Consider the following 13,762-nt stretch of genomic DNA (forward strand, 5'->3'; position numbering starts at 1 on the left):
CACGCTTCCAACGAAATGACCCCATACTTCAAATATTTGCTACCATGGAAATCACGCCAGAACACAAAAAATTCGCTTGCAACAAAATCTTGTGAGGACACAAATATTCGCTTCCAACGAAGTCACCTCAGAGCACAAAAAATTCTCTTCCAACGAAATAACTCCAGAGCACAGAAAACACAATCCAACGAAAGGACCCCATATTTCAAAAATTTCCTTCCATCGAAATCACCCAAGAACACAAAAAATTCGCTTCCAACGATATTACCCCAGAACACAAAAAATTCTTTTCCAACGAAATCTCCTGATAACACCAATAATTGCTTCCAAAGAAATCATACCAGAGAAAAAAAATTCGCTTCCAAAAAAATCATCCTAGAACACAAAAAATTCACTTTGAACGATATCACCCGAGAACACAAAAAATTCGCTTCCAACGAAATCACCCCAAAGCACAAAAAATTCGCTTCCAACGAAATGACTCCAAAGCACAGAAAACACGATCCAACGAAATGACCCCATACTTCAAAAATTTGCTACCATGGAAATCATCCCAGAACACAAAAAATTCGCTTGCAACGAAATCTTGTGAAGACACAGATATTCGCTTCCAACGAAATCACTTCAGGGCACAAAAAATTCGCTTCCAAACAAATCACACTATAACACAAAAAATTCCCTTTCAACGAAATCACCAGAAAACACAAAAAATTCGATGTCAACGAAATTACCCCAGAACACAAGAAATTCCTTCCAACGAAATCACCACAGAGCAAAAAAATTTGCTTCCAAAGAAATCACCCCAAACCACAAAAATTCACTTCCAACGAAATGACCCCATACTTCAAAAATTTGCTTCCATCGACAAAACCGGGCAACACAAAAAATTCACTTCCAACGAAATTACCCCAGAAGAGAAAAAATACGCTTGCAACGAAATCTCCTGAGAACACAAATATTCGCTTCCAACGAAAAAACCCCAGAGCACAAAAAATTCGCTTCCGATGAAGTGACTCCAGAGCACACAAAACACGCTTCCTAAAAAATGACCCCCTACTTCAAAAATTTGCTTGCATCTTAAAAACCGGAGAACAAAAAATTCTCTTCCAACAATATTACCCCAGAAGACAAAAAATTCTTTTCCAACAAAATCTCCTGAGAACACAAATATTCGCTTTCAAAGATATCATCCAAGAGTAGAAAATATCGCATCCAACGAAATCACCCTAGAACACAAAAATTCCCTTTCAATGAAATCACCCGAGAACACAAAAAAATTCGCTTCCACGAAATAATTCCAGAGGACAAAAAATTCGCTTCCTACAAAGGGACTCCAGAGCACAAATAACACGCTTCTAATGAAATGACCCCAGAACACAAAAAATTCGCCTCCAACGAAATCACCCTAGAACTTAAAAAATTCGCTTTCAACGAAATACCCCGAGAACACAAAAAATTCACTTCCAACAAAATCACCCCGGAGCACCAAAAATTTGCTTCCAACGAAATGACTCCAGAGCACAGAAAACATGCTTCCAAAGAAATGACCGATATTTCAAAAATTTGCTTCCATCGAAATCATCGAAGAACACAAAATAATTCGCTTCCAACGAAATTACCCCAGAACACAAAAAATTCCCTTTCAACGAAATCAGCCGAGAACACAAAAAATTCACGTACAACGAAATTACCACAGAACAGAAAAAATTGCTTCCATCGAAATCACCCCAGAACACAATAAATTCGCTTCCAACGAAATCACGCTAGAACACAAAAAATTAACTTTAAAAGAAATCACCTGAGAACATAAAATATTCGCTCCCAACGAAATCACCACAGAGCACAAAAAATTCACTTCCAATGAAATGACTCCAGAGTACAGAAAACACACTTCCAATGAAAGGACCCCAGAACACAAACAATACACTTCCAACGAAATTACACTAGAACATAAAAAATTCGCTTTCAACGAAATCACCAGAGAACACAAAAAATTCGCTTCCAACCAAATCAACCCAGAACACAAAAAATTCGCTTCCAAAGAAATGACCCCATACTTCAAAAATTTGCTGCCATCAAAATCACCCAAGACACAAAAAATTCACTTACAACGAAATTAACACAGAACACAAAAAATTCGCTTCCAATGAAATCTCTTGAGAACACAAATATTCGCTTCCAAAGAAAGCATCCCAGAGCACAAAAAGTTCGCTTCCAACGAAATCACCCTACAACACAAAAAATTCCATTTCAACGAAATCACCCAAGAACACAAAAAATTCGCTTCCAACGAAATCAACTCAGAGAACAAAAAATTCGCTTCCAATGAAATGACTCCAGGGCACAGAAAACACGCTTCCAACGAAATGACCTCCTACTTCAAAAATTTGTTTCCATTGAAATCACCTGAGAACACCAAAAATTCGCTTCCAACGAAAATACAACAAAACACAAAAAATTCGCTTGAAAAAAATCTCCTGAGAACACAAATATTCGCTTCTAACGAAATCACCCCAGAGAACAAAAAATTTGCTTCCAAAGAAATGACTCCAGAGCATAGAAAACACGCTTCCAACGAAATGACCCCATACTTCAAAAATTTGCTACCATGGAAATCACCACAGAACACAAAAAATTCGCTTGCAACGAAATCTCCTGAGAACACAAATATTCGCTTCCAACGAAATCACCCCAGAGCACAAAAAATTCGCATACAACAAAATTTCCCCAGAACACAAAAAATTCTTTTCCAATGAAATCTCCTGAGAACACAAATATTCGCGTCCAACGAAATCACCCCAGAGCACAGAAAAAACGCTTCCAACGAAATGACCGCCTACTTCAAAGATTTGCTTCCATCGAAATCACCCAAGAACACAAAAAATTCGCTTGCAACGAAATCTTCTGAGAACACAAAAATTCACTTCCAATGAAATTACCCCAGAACACAAAAAATTCGCTTGCAATGAAATCTCCGGAGAACACAAATATTCGCTTCCAAAAAAAACATCCCAGAGCACAAAAAGTTCGCTTCCAACGATATCAACTCAGAGCACAAAAAATTCGCTTCCAACGAAATGACTCCAGGGCACAGAATACACGCTTCCAAAGAAATGACCCCATTCTTCAAAAATTTGCTACCATGCAAATCACCCCAGAACACAAAAAATTCGCTTGCAATGAAATCTCGTGAGAAGACAAATATTGGCTTCCATCGAAATCACCTCAGAGCACAAAAAATTCGCTTCCAACGAAATGACCCACTACTTCAAAAATTTGCTTCCATTGAAAACACCAGAGAACACAAAAAATTTTCTTTCAACGATATTACCCCAGAAGACAAAAAATACTTTTCCAACAAAATCTCCTGAGAACACAAATATTCACTTCCAAAAATATCATCCCAAAGTAGAAAAAATTCACTTCCAATGAAATCACCCTAGAACACAAAAATTACCTTTCAACGAAATCACCTGAGAACACAAAAAATTCGCTTCCAACGAAATGACTCAGGAGTACAGAAAACACGCTTCCAACGAAATGATCCCATACTTCAAAAATTTGCTTCCATGGAAATCACTCCAGAACACAAAAAATTCGCTTGCAACGAAATCTTCTGAGAACACAAATATTCACTTCCAATGAAATTACCCCAGAGCACAAAAAACTATTTTCGAACGAAATGACTCTAGAGCACAGAAAACACGCTTCCAAAGAAATGACCCCCAACTTAAAAAATTTGATTCCATCGAAAAAACCGGAGAAAACAAAAAATTCGCTTCCAACATTATTACCCCAAAACACAAAAAATTCGCTTCCAACAAAATCTCCTGAGAACACAAATATTCGCTTCCAACGAAAACATCCCAGAATACAGAAAATTCACTTCCAACGAAATCACCCTACAACACAAAAAATTCCCTTTCAACGAAATCATCCGATAACAAAAAAAAATTTGCTTCCAACGAAATCACCCCAGAGCAAAAAAATTCGCTTTCAACGAAATGACTCCAGAGCACAGAAAACAGGCTTCCAAAGAAATGACCCTAGAACACAAAAAATTCCCTTTCAACGAAATCACCCGAGAACAAAAAAAAATTTGCTTCCAACGAAATCACCCCAGAGCACAAAAAATTCGCTTTCAACGAAATGACTCCAGAGCACAGAAAAAACGCTTCCAATGAAATGACACAGAACACAAAAAATTCGCCTCCAACTAAATCACCCTAGAACATAAAATATTCGCTTCCATCGAAATCACCACAGAAGACAAAAAATTCACTTCCAACGAAATCACCCCAGAGCACAAAAATTTGCTTCCAACGAAATGAGTCCAGAGCACAGAAAACACGCTTCCAAGGAAATGACCCCATACTTCAAAAATTTGCTTCTATTGAAATCACCCGAGAACACAAAAAATTTGCTTCCAACGAAATTACCCCAGAATACAAAAAATTCGCTTCCAACGATATCTCCTGATAACACAAATATTCGCTTCCAAAGAAATCATCCCAGAGCACAAAAAAATTCGCTTCCAAACAAATCATCCTAGAACACAAAAAATTCCCTTTCAAAGAAAACACCGGAGAACACAAAAAAATTCACGTCTAACGAAATTACCACAGAACAGAAAAAATTTGCTTCCATCAAAATCACTCCAGAACACAAAAAATTTGCTTCCAACGAAATGACTCCAGAGCACGGAAAACATGCTTCCAACAAAATGACCCCATACTTCAAAAATTTGCTTTCATTGAAATCACCAGAGAAGAGAAAAAATTCGCTTCTAACAAATTACCCCAGAACACATAAAATTCACTTGCAACGAAATCTTCTGAGAACACAAAAAATTCACTTCCAACGAAATGACTCCAGAGAACAGAAAACACGATTCCAACGAAATGACCCTACACTTCAAAAATTTGCTTCCATCGAAATCACCCGAGAACACAAAAAAATCGCTTCCAACGAAATCTCCTGAGAAAATATATATTTGCTTCCAAAGAAATCATCCCAGAGCACAAAACAATTCGCTTCCAACGAAATCACCCTAATACACAAAAATTCCCTTTCAACGAAATTACCCGAGAACACAAAAAATTCGCTTCCAAAGAAATTACCCCAGAACACAAAAAATTTGCTTCCAACGAAATGACTCTAGAACACTTAAAACATGCTTCCAACGAAATGACCCCCTACTTCAAAAATTTGCTTCCATCGAAAACACCGGAGAACACAAAAAATTTTCTTCCAACGATATTACCCCAGAAGACAAAAAATTCTTTTCCAACGAAATCTCCTGAGAACACAAATATTCGATTCCAAAGATATCATCCCAAAGTAGAAAAAAATCACTTCCAACGAAATCACCCTAGAACACAAAAATTCCCTTTCAACGAAATCAACCGAGAACACAAAAATTTCCCTTCCAACGAAATGACTCAGGAGTACAGAAAACACGATTCCAAAGAAATGACCCCATATTTCAAAAATTTGCTTCCATCGAAATCACCCGAGAACACAATAAAATCGCTTCCAACGAAATCTCCTGAGAAAACAAATATTTGCTTCCAAAGAAATCATCCCAGAGCACAAAACAATTCGCTTCCAACGAAATCACTCTAATACACAAAAATTCCCTTTCAACGAAATCACCAGAGAACACAAAAAATTCGCTTCCAAAGAAATTACCCCAGAACACAAAAAATTCGCTTCCAATGAAATGACTCCAGAGCACAGAAAACACGCTTCCAACGAGATGACCCCTTATTTCAATAATTTGCTTCCATTGAAAAAACCGGAGAACACAAAAAATTAGCTTCCTACGAAATTACCCCAGAACACAAAAAATAGGCTTCCAACGAAATAACTCCAGAGCACAGAAAACAAGCTTCCAACGAAATGATCCCATACTTCAAAAATTTGCTTCCACTGAAATCACCCGAGAACACAAAATATTCGCTACCTATGAAATTACCTCAGAAGACAAAAATTTCTTTTCCAACGAAATCTCCTGAGAACACAAATATTCGTTTCCAATGAAAAAACCCCAGAGCACAAAAAACTCGTTTCCAACGAAATGATTCCAGGGCACAGAAATCACGTTTCCAACGAAATTACCCCCTACTTCAAAAATTTGTTTCCATCGAAATCACCTGAGAACACAAAAAATTCGCTTCCAACTAAATCACCCCAGAACACAAAAAATTCGCTTGCAACGAAATCTCCTGAGAACACAAATATTCGCTTCCAGCGAAATCACAACAAAGCACAAAAAATTCGCATCCAACGAAATGACTCCAGAGCACAGAAAACACGCTTCCAAAGAAATGACCCCGTATTTCAAAAATTTTCTTCCATCGAAAAAACCGGAGAACACAAAAAACTCGCTTCCAATGAAATTACCGCAAAACACAAAAAATTAGCTTGCAACGAAATCTCCTGAGAACACAAATATTCGTTTCCAACGAAATCACCGAAGAACACAAAAAATTCGCATCCAACGAAATTAACCCAGAATAGAAAAAAATTACTTCCAACCAAATCAACCCAGAGCACAAAAAATTCCCTTCCAACAAAATCACCCAGGAACACAAATATTGGCTTCCAACGAAATTACCCCAGAGCTGAAAATATTTGCTTCCATCGAAATCACCCCAGAACACAAAACTTTGCTTCCAAAGAAATCGCCCCAGAACACAAAAATTCGCTTCCAACAAAATCACCCCAGAACACAAAGAATTTGCTCCCAAAGAAATCACCGCAGAACACAAAAATTTCGCTTCCAACGAAATGACTCCAGAACACAGAAAAACCGCTACCAACGAAATCACCCGAGAACACAAAAAATTTGCTTCCAACGAAATCATCCTAGAACACAAAAAATTCGCATCGAACGAAATGACTCCAGAGCACAGAAAGCATGCTTCCAATGAAACGACCCCAGAAAACAAAAATTTCGCTTCCATCGAAATCACCGTAAAACCCAAAAATTCACATCCAACGAAAAGACTCCAGAGCACAGAAAACATGCTTTCAACGAAATGACCCCCTATTTCAAAAATTTGCTTCATTCAAAAAAACCGGAGACACAAAGAATTCGCCTCCAACGAAATCACCCCAGAACACAAAAAATTTGATTCCAAAAAATTACTCTAGAGAAAACACCCTACCAACGAAAGAACCCCATACTTCAAAAAAATTCGCTTCCAACAAAATCACCCCAGAACAACATCTTTTCCTTTCAACGAAATCACCCCAGAGCACAAAAAAATTCGTTTCCAACGAAATCACCCTGGAACACAAAAAATTCGCTTTCAACAAAATCACCCGTGAACAAAAAAAAATTTGCTTCCAACGAAATTACCCCAGAACACAAAAAATTAGCTTCCAACGAAATCACCCCAGAGCACAAAAAATTTGCTTCCAACGAAATGACTCCATAGCTAGAAAACACGCTTCGAACAAAATGACACCCTACTTCAAATATTTGCTTCCATCGAAATCACCCGAGAACACAAAAAATTCGCTTCCAACGAAATCACCCCAGAACATAAAACATTCGCTTCCAACGAAATGACTCCTGAGCACAGAAAACACGCTTCTAACGAAATCACCCCATACTTAAAAATATTCTCATCCAACGAAATTATCCCAGAGCAGAAAACATTTGCTTCCAACGAAATCACTCCAGAGCATAAAAAATTCGCTACCAACGAAATCACCCTAAAGCACAAAAAATTCGATAGCAACGAAATCATCCTAGAACACAAAAAATTCCCTTTCAACGAAATTATCCCAGGAGAGAAAAAATATGCTTCTATCGTAGTCACCACAGAGCACGAAATACTCGTTCCCAATGTAATCACACCAGAACACAAAAAATTCGCTTCCAATGAAATCACGCTAGAACACAAAAAATTAGCTTTTTCAACGAAATCACCCGAGAACACAAAAAATTCGCTTATAATGAAATCACCCCAGAGCACAAAAAATTAGCTTGCAATGAAATCTCCTGAGAACATAAATATTCACTTCCAACGAAAGGACTCCAGAGCACAGAAAACGCGATTCCAACGAAATGACCCCCTATTTCAAATACTTGCTTCCATCGAAATCACTCGAGAACACAAAAAATTCGCTTCCAATGAATTTACCCCAGAAGACAAAAATTTATTTTCCAACGAAACCTCCTGAGAACACAAATATTCGCTTCCAACGAACTCACCCCAGAGCACAAAAAACTCGCTTCCAACGAAATCACCCTACAACACAAAAAATTCTCTTTCAACGAAATCACCCCAGAACACAAAAAATTTGCTGCCAACAAAATCACCTCGAACACAAATAATTCGCTTTCAACAAAATCACACCAGAGCACAAAAATTAGCTTCCAACGAAATGACTCCAGAGCACAGAAAACACGCTTCCAAAGAAATGACCCCAGAACACAAAAAATTCGCTACCAACAAAATCACCTCGAACACAAATAATTCGCTTTCAACAAAATCACCCGAGAAAAAAAAATTCACTTCCAACGTAATCACCACAGAGCACAAAAAATTCGCTTCCCGTAAAATGACCATAGAACATAAAAAATTCGCTTCAATCGAAATCACCAGAGAAGACAAAATATGCGCTTCCAACCAAATCACCCCAGAGCGCAAAAAATTTGCTTACAACGAAATCACCCTGGAACATAAAAAATTCGCTTTCAACAAAATGAACAGGGGATACAAAAAATTCGCTTCCAATGAAATCACCCCAGAGAACAAAAAATTCTCTTCCAACGAAATGACCCCCTACGTCAAAAATTTTCTTCCATCGAAAAAGAGTAGAACACAAAAAATTCGCTTCCAACGAAATTACCCAAGAAAACAAAAAATTCGCTTGCAACCAAATCTCCGGAGAACACAAATATTCGCTTCCAAAGAAATCACACCAGAGCACAAAAAATTCGCTTACAACGAAGTGACTCCAGAGCACAGAAAACACGCTTGCAAAGAAATGACCCCATACTTCAAAAATTTGTTTCTATCGAAATCACCCGAAAACACAAAAAATTCGCTTCCAACAAAATCACCCCAAAGCACAAAAAATTCGCTTCCAAAGAAATGACCTCAGACTTCAAAAATTTTCTTCCATCGAAAAGAGCAGAGAACAGATAAAATTCGCTTCCAACGAAATTACCCCTGAACACAAAAAATTCACTTCTAAAGAAATCTCTTGAGAATACAAATATTGGCTTCCAAAGAAATCATCCCAGAGCACAAAAAATTTGCTTCCAAAGAAATCACCCCAGAGTACAAAAATTCCCTTCCAACAAAATCACCCGAGAACACAAATATTGGCTTCCATTGAAATCACCCCAGAACACAAAAATTTCTCTTCCAACGAAATGACTCCAGAGCACAGAAAACACGCTTGCAACGAAATGACCCCCTACTTCAAAAATGTCCTTCCATCGAAAAAACCGGAGAACAGAAAAAATTATCTTACAACAATATTACCCCAGAAGACAAAAAATTCTTCTCCAACGAAAACTCCTGAAAACACAACTATTCGTTTCCAAAGATATCATCCCAGAGCTTGAAAAACTCCCTTCCAACGAAACCACCCCAGAACACAAAAAATTCACTTGCAACGAAATCTCCTGTGAACACAAATATTCGCTTCCAACGAAATCAACCAAAGCACAAAAAATTCGCATCCAACGAAATGACTCCAGAGCACAGAAAACACGCTTGCAACGAAATGACCCCCTACTTCAAAAATTATGCCCTCCATCGAAAAAACTGAAGAACAAAAAAAATTCTCTTCCAACAATATTACCCCATAAGACAAAAAATTCTTTTCCAATGAAATCTCCTGAAAACACAAATATTCGTTTCCAAAGATATCATCCCAGAGCTCGAAAAACTCCCTTCCAACGAAATCACCCCAGAACACAAAAAATTCACTTGCAACGAAATCTCCTGTGAACACAAATATTCGCTTCCAACAAAATCACACCAAAGCACAAAAAATTCGCATCCAACGAAATGACTCCAGAGCACAGAAAACACGCTTGCAACGAAATGACCCCCTACTTCAAAAATTTGCTTCCATCGAAAAAACCGAAGAACACAAAAAATTCTCTTCCAACAATATTACCCCAGAAGACAAAAAATTCTTTTCCAATGAAATCTCCTGAAAACACAAATATTCGTTTCCAAAGATATCATCCCAGAGCACAAAAAAATTCGCTTCCAACGAAATCACCTGATGACACAAAAAATTCACGTCCAACGAAATTATCATAGAACAGAAAAATTTGCATCCATCGAAATCACCCCATAATACAAAAAATTTGCTTCCAACCAAATCATGCTAGAACAGAAAAAATTAGCTTTTTCAACGAAATCACCCGAGAACACAAAAAATTCACTTCCAATGAAATCACCCCAGAGCACAAAAAATTCCCTTGAAACGAAATGACTCCAGAGCACAGAAAACACGATTCCAACGAAATGACCCCCTATCTCAAAAATTTGCTTCCATCGAAAAACCCGGAGAACACAAAAAATTTGCTTCCAACGAAATAACCCCAGAACACAAAAAATTCGCTTGCAACGAAATCTCCTGAGAACACAAATAATCGCTTCCAGCGAAATCACACCAAAGCACAAAAAATTCGCATCCAAAGAAATGACTCCAGAGCACAGAAAACACGCTTGCCACGAAATAACCCCCTACTTCAAAAATTTGCTTCCATCGAATAAACCGGAGAACACAAAAAATTCTCTTCCAACGAGATTACCCCAGAAGACAAAAAATTCTTTTCCAACGATATCTCCTGAGAACACAAATATTCGCTTCCAAAGAAATCATCCCAGAGCACAAAAAAATTCGCTTCCAAAAAAATCACCCGATGACACAAAAAATTCACGTCCAACGAAATTATCATAGAACAGAAAAATTTGCATCCATCGAAATCACCCCATAATACAAAAAATTTGCTTCCAACCAAATCATGCTAGAACAGAAAAAATTAGCTTTTTCAACGAAATCACCTGAGAACACAAAAAATTCATTTTCAATGAAATCACCCCAGAGCACAAAACTTTCCCTTGAAACGAAATGACTCCAGAGCACAGAAAACACGATTCCAACGAAATGACCCCCTACTTCAAAAATTTGCTTCCATCGAAAAAACCGGAGAACACAAAAAATTAGCTTCCAACGATATTACCCCAGAAGACAAAAAATTCTTTTCCAACGAAATCTCCTGAGAACACAAATATTCGCTCCCAAAGATATCATCCCAGAGCAAAAAAATTCGCTTACAACGAAATCGCCCTAGAAAAAAAAATTCCCTTTCAATGAAATGACCCCAGAACACAAAAAATTACCTTCCAACAAAATCATCCTAGAATATAAAAAACTCGCTTGAATCGAAATCATCACAGAAGAAAAAAAATTCGCTTCCAACCAAATCACCGAAGAGCACAAAAAATTCGCCTCCAACGAAATGACTCCAGAGCACAGAAAACATGCTTCCAACAAAATGACCCCGTACTTCAAAAATTTGCTTCTTTCGAAAAGACCGGAGAACACAAAAATTCTCTTCCAACGATATTACCATAGAAGAGAAACAATTCTTTTCCAATGAAATCTCCTGAGAACACAAATATACGCTTCCAAAGATATCATCCCAGAGTACAAAAATTTCACTTCGAACAAAATCACCGTAAAACACAAAAATTCCCTTTCAATGAAATCACCCGGGAACACAAAAACTTTGCTTCCAACGAATTCACCCCAGAGCACAAAAATTTACTTGCAACAAAATCTCCTGAGACCACAAATATTCGCTTCCAACGATATTACCCCAGAGCACAAAAAATTCGCTTCCAAAGAAATGCCTCCAGAGCACAGAAAACATACTTCAAACGAAACGACCTCCTAATTCAAAAATTTGCTTCCATCAAAAAAATCGGAGAACATAAAAAATTCGCTTTCAACGATATTATCCCAGAAGACAAAAAATTCTTTTCCAACGAACTCTCCTGAGAATACAAATATTCGCTTCCAAAGATATCATCCCAGAGCAAGAAAAATTCACTTCCAAAGAAAACACCCCAGAACACAAAAGCTCCCTTTCAACGAAATCACCCGAGAACACACAAAATTTATTTCCAACGAAATGACTCCAGAGCACAGAAAACACGCTTCCAACAAAATGACCCCCTCCTTCAAAATTTGCTTCCATCGAGAAAACTGGAGAACACAAAAAATTCTCTTCCAACGATATTACCCCAGAAGACAAAAAATTCTGTTCCAACGAAATCTCCTGAGAACACAAGTATTCCCTTCCAAAGATATGATCCCAGAGTACGAAAAATTCGCTTCCAAAGAAATTACCCTAGAACACAAAAATTCTTTTTCAACAAAATCACCTGAGAACACAAAAAATTTGCTTTCAACGAAATCACCCCAGAACACAAAAATCTTGCCTGCAATGAAAACTCCTGAGAACACAAATATTGGCTTCCAACGAAATCACCCATAACACAAAAAATTCCCTTTCGACGAAATCACCTGAGAACACAAAAGATTCACGTCCAACAAAATTACCACAGAACAGAAAAAATTTGCTTCCATCGAAATCACCCAGGAACACAAAAAATTCGCTTCCAACGAAATTACCCCAGAACACAAAAAATTTGCTTGCAACGAAATCTCCTGAGAACACAAACGTTCGCTTCCAACGAAATGACTCCAGAGCACAGAAAACACGCTTCCAACGAAATGACCCCCTACATCAAAAATTTGCTTCCATCGAAAAAACCGGAGAACATAAAAAATTCTCTTCCAACGATATTACCCCAGAAGACAAAAAATTCTTTTCCAACGAAATCTCCTGAGAACACAAATATTCCCTTCCAAAGATATGATCCCAGAGTACGAAAAATTCGCTTCCAAAGAAATTACCCTAGAACACAAAAATTCTTTTTCAACGAAATCACCTGAGAACACAATATATTTGCTTTCAAGGAAATCACCCCAGAACACAAAAAACTTGCCTGCAATGAAAACTCCTGAGAACACGGATATTGGCTTCCAACGAAATCACCCAAGAGCACGAAAAATTCGCTTCCAACGAAATCACGCTAGAACACAAAAAAATTAGCTTTCAATGAAATCACCCCAGAGCACAAAAAATTCCCTTCCAACGAAATGACTCCAGAGCACATAAAACACGATTCCAACGAAATGACCCCCTACTTCTAAAATTTGCTGCCATCGAAATCACCCGAGAACACAAAAAATTTGCTTCCAAAGAAATTACCCCAGAACACAAAAAAATCGCTTCCAACGAAATCTCCTGGGAACACAAATATTCGCTTCCAAAGAAATCATCCCAGAGCACAAAAAATTCGCTTCCAACGAAATCACCCTAGAACACAAAAAATTACCTTTCAACGAAATCACCCGAGAACACAAAAAATTCACGTCCAACAAAATTACCACAGAACAGAAAATATTTGCTTCCATTGAAATAACCCCAGAACACCAAAAATTCGCTTCCAATGAAATCACGCTAGAACACAAAAAAATAGCTTTCAATGAAATCATCCCAGAGCACAAAAAATTCCCTTCCAACGAAATGACTCCAGAGCACAAAAAATTTGCTTCCAATGAATTTATCCCAGAACACAAAAAATTCCCTTTCAACGATATCACCCGAGAACACAAAAAATTCCCTTCCAACGAAATCACC

This window comes from Meriones unguiculatus, chromosome 5 (genome assembly GCF_030254825.1).
Source record: "Meriones unguiculatus strain TT.TT164.6M chromosome 5, Bangor_MerUng_6.1, whole genome shotgun sequence".
Lineage (NCBI taxonomy): Eukaryota > Metazoa > Chordata > Mammalia > Rodentia > Muridae > Meriones > Meriones unguiculatus.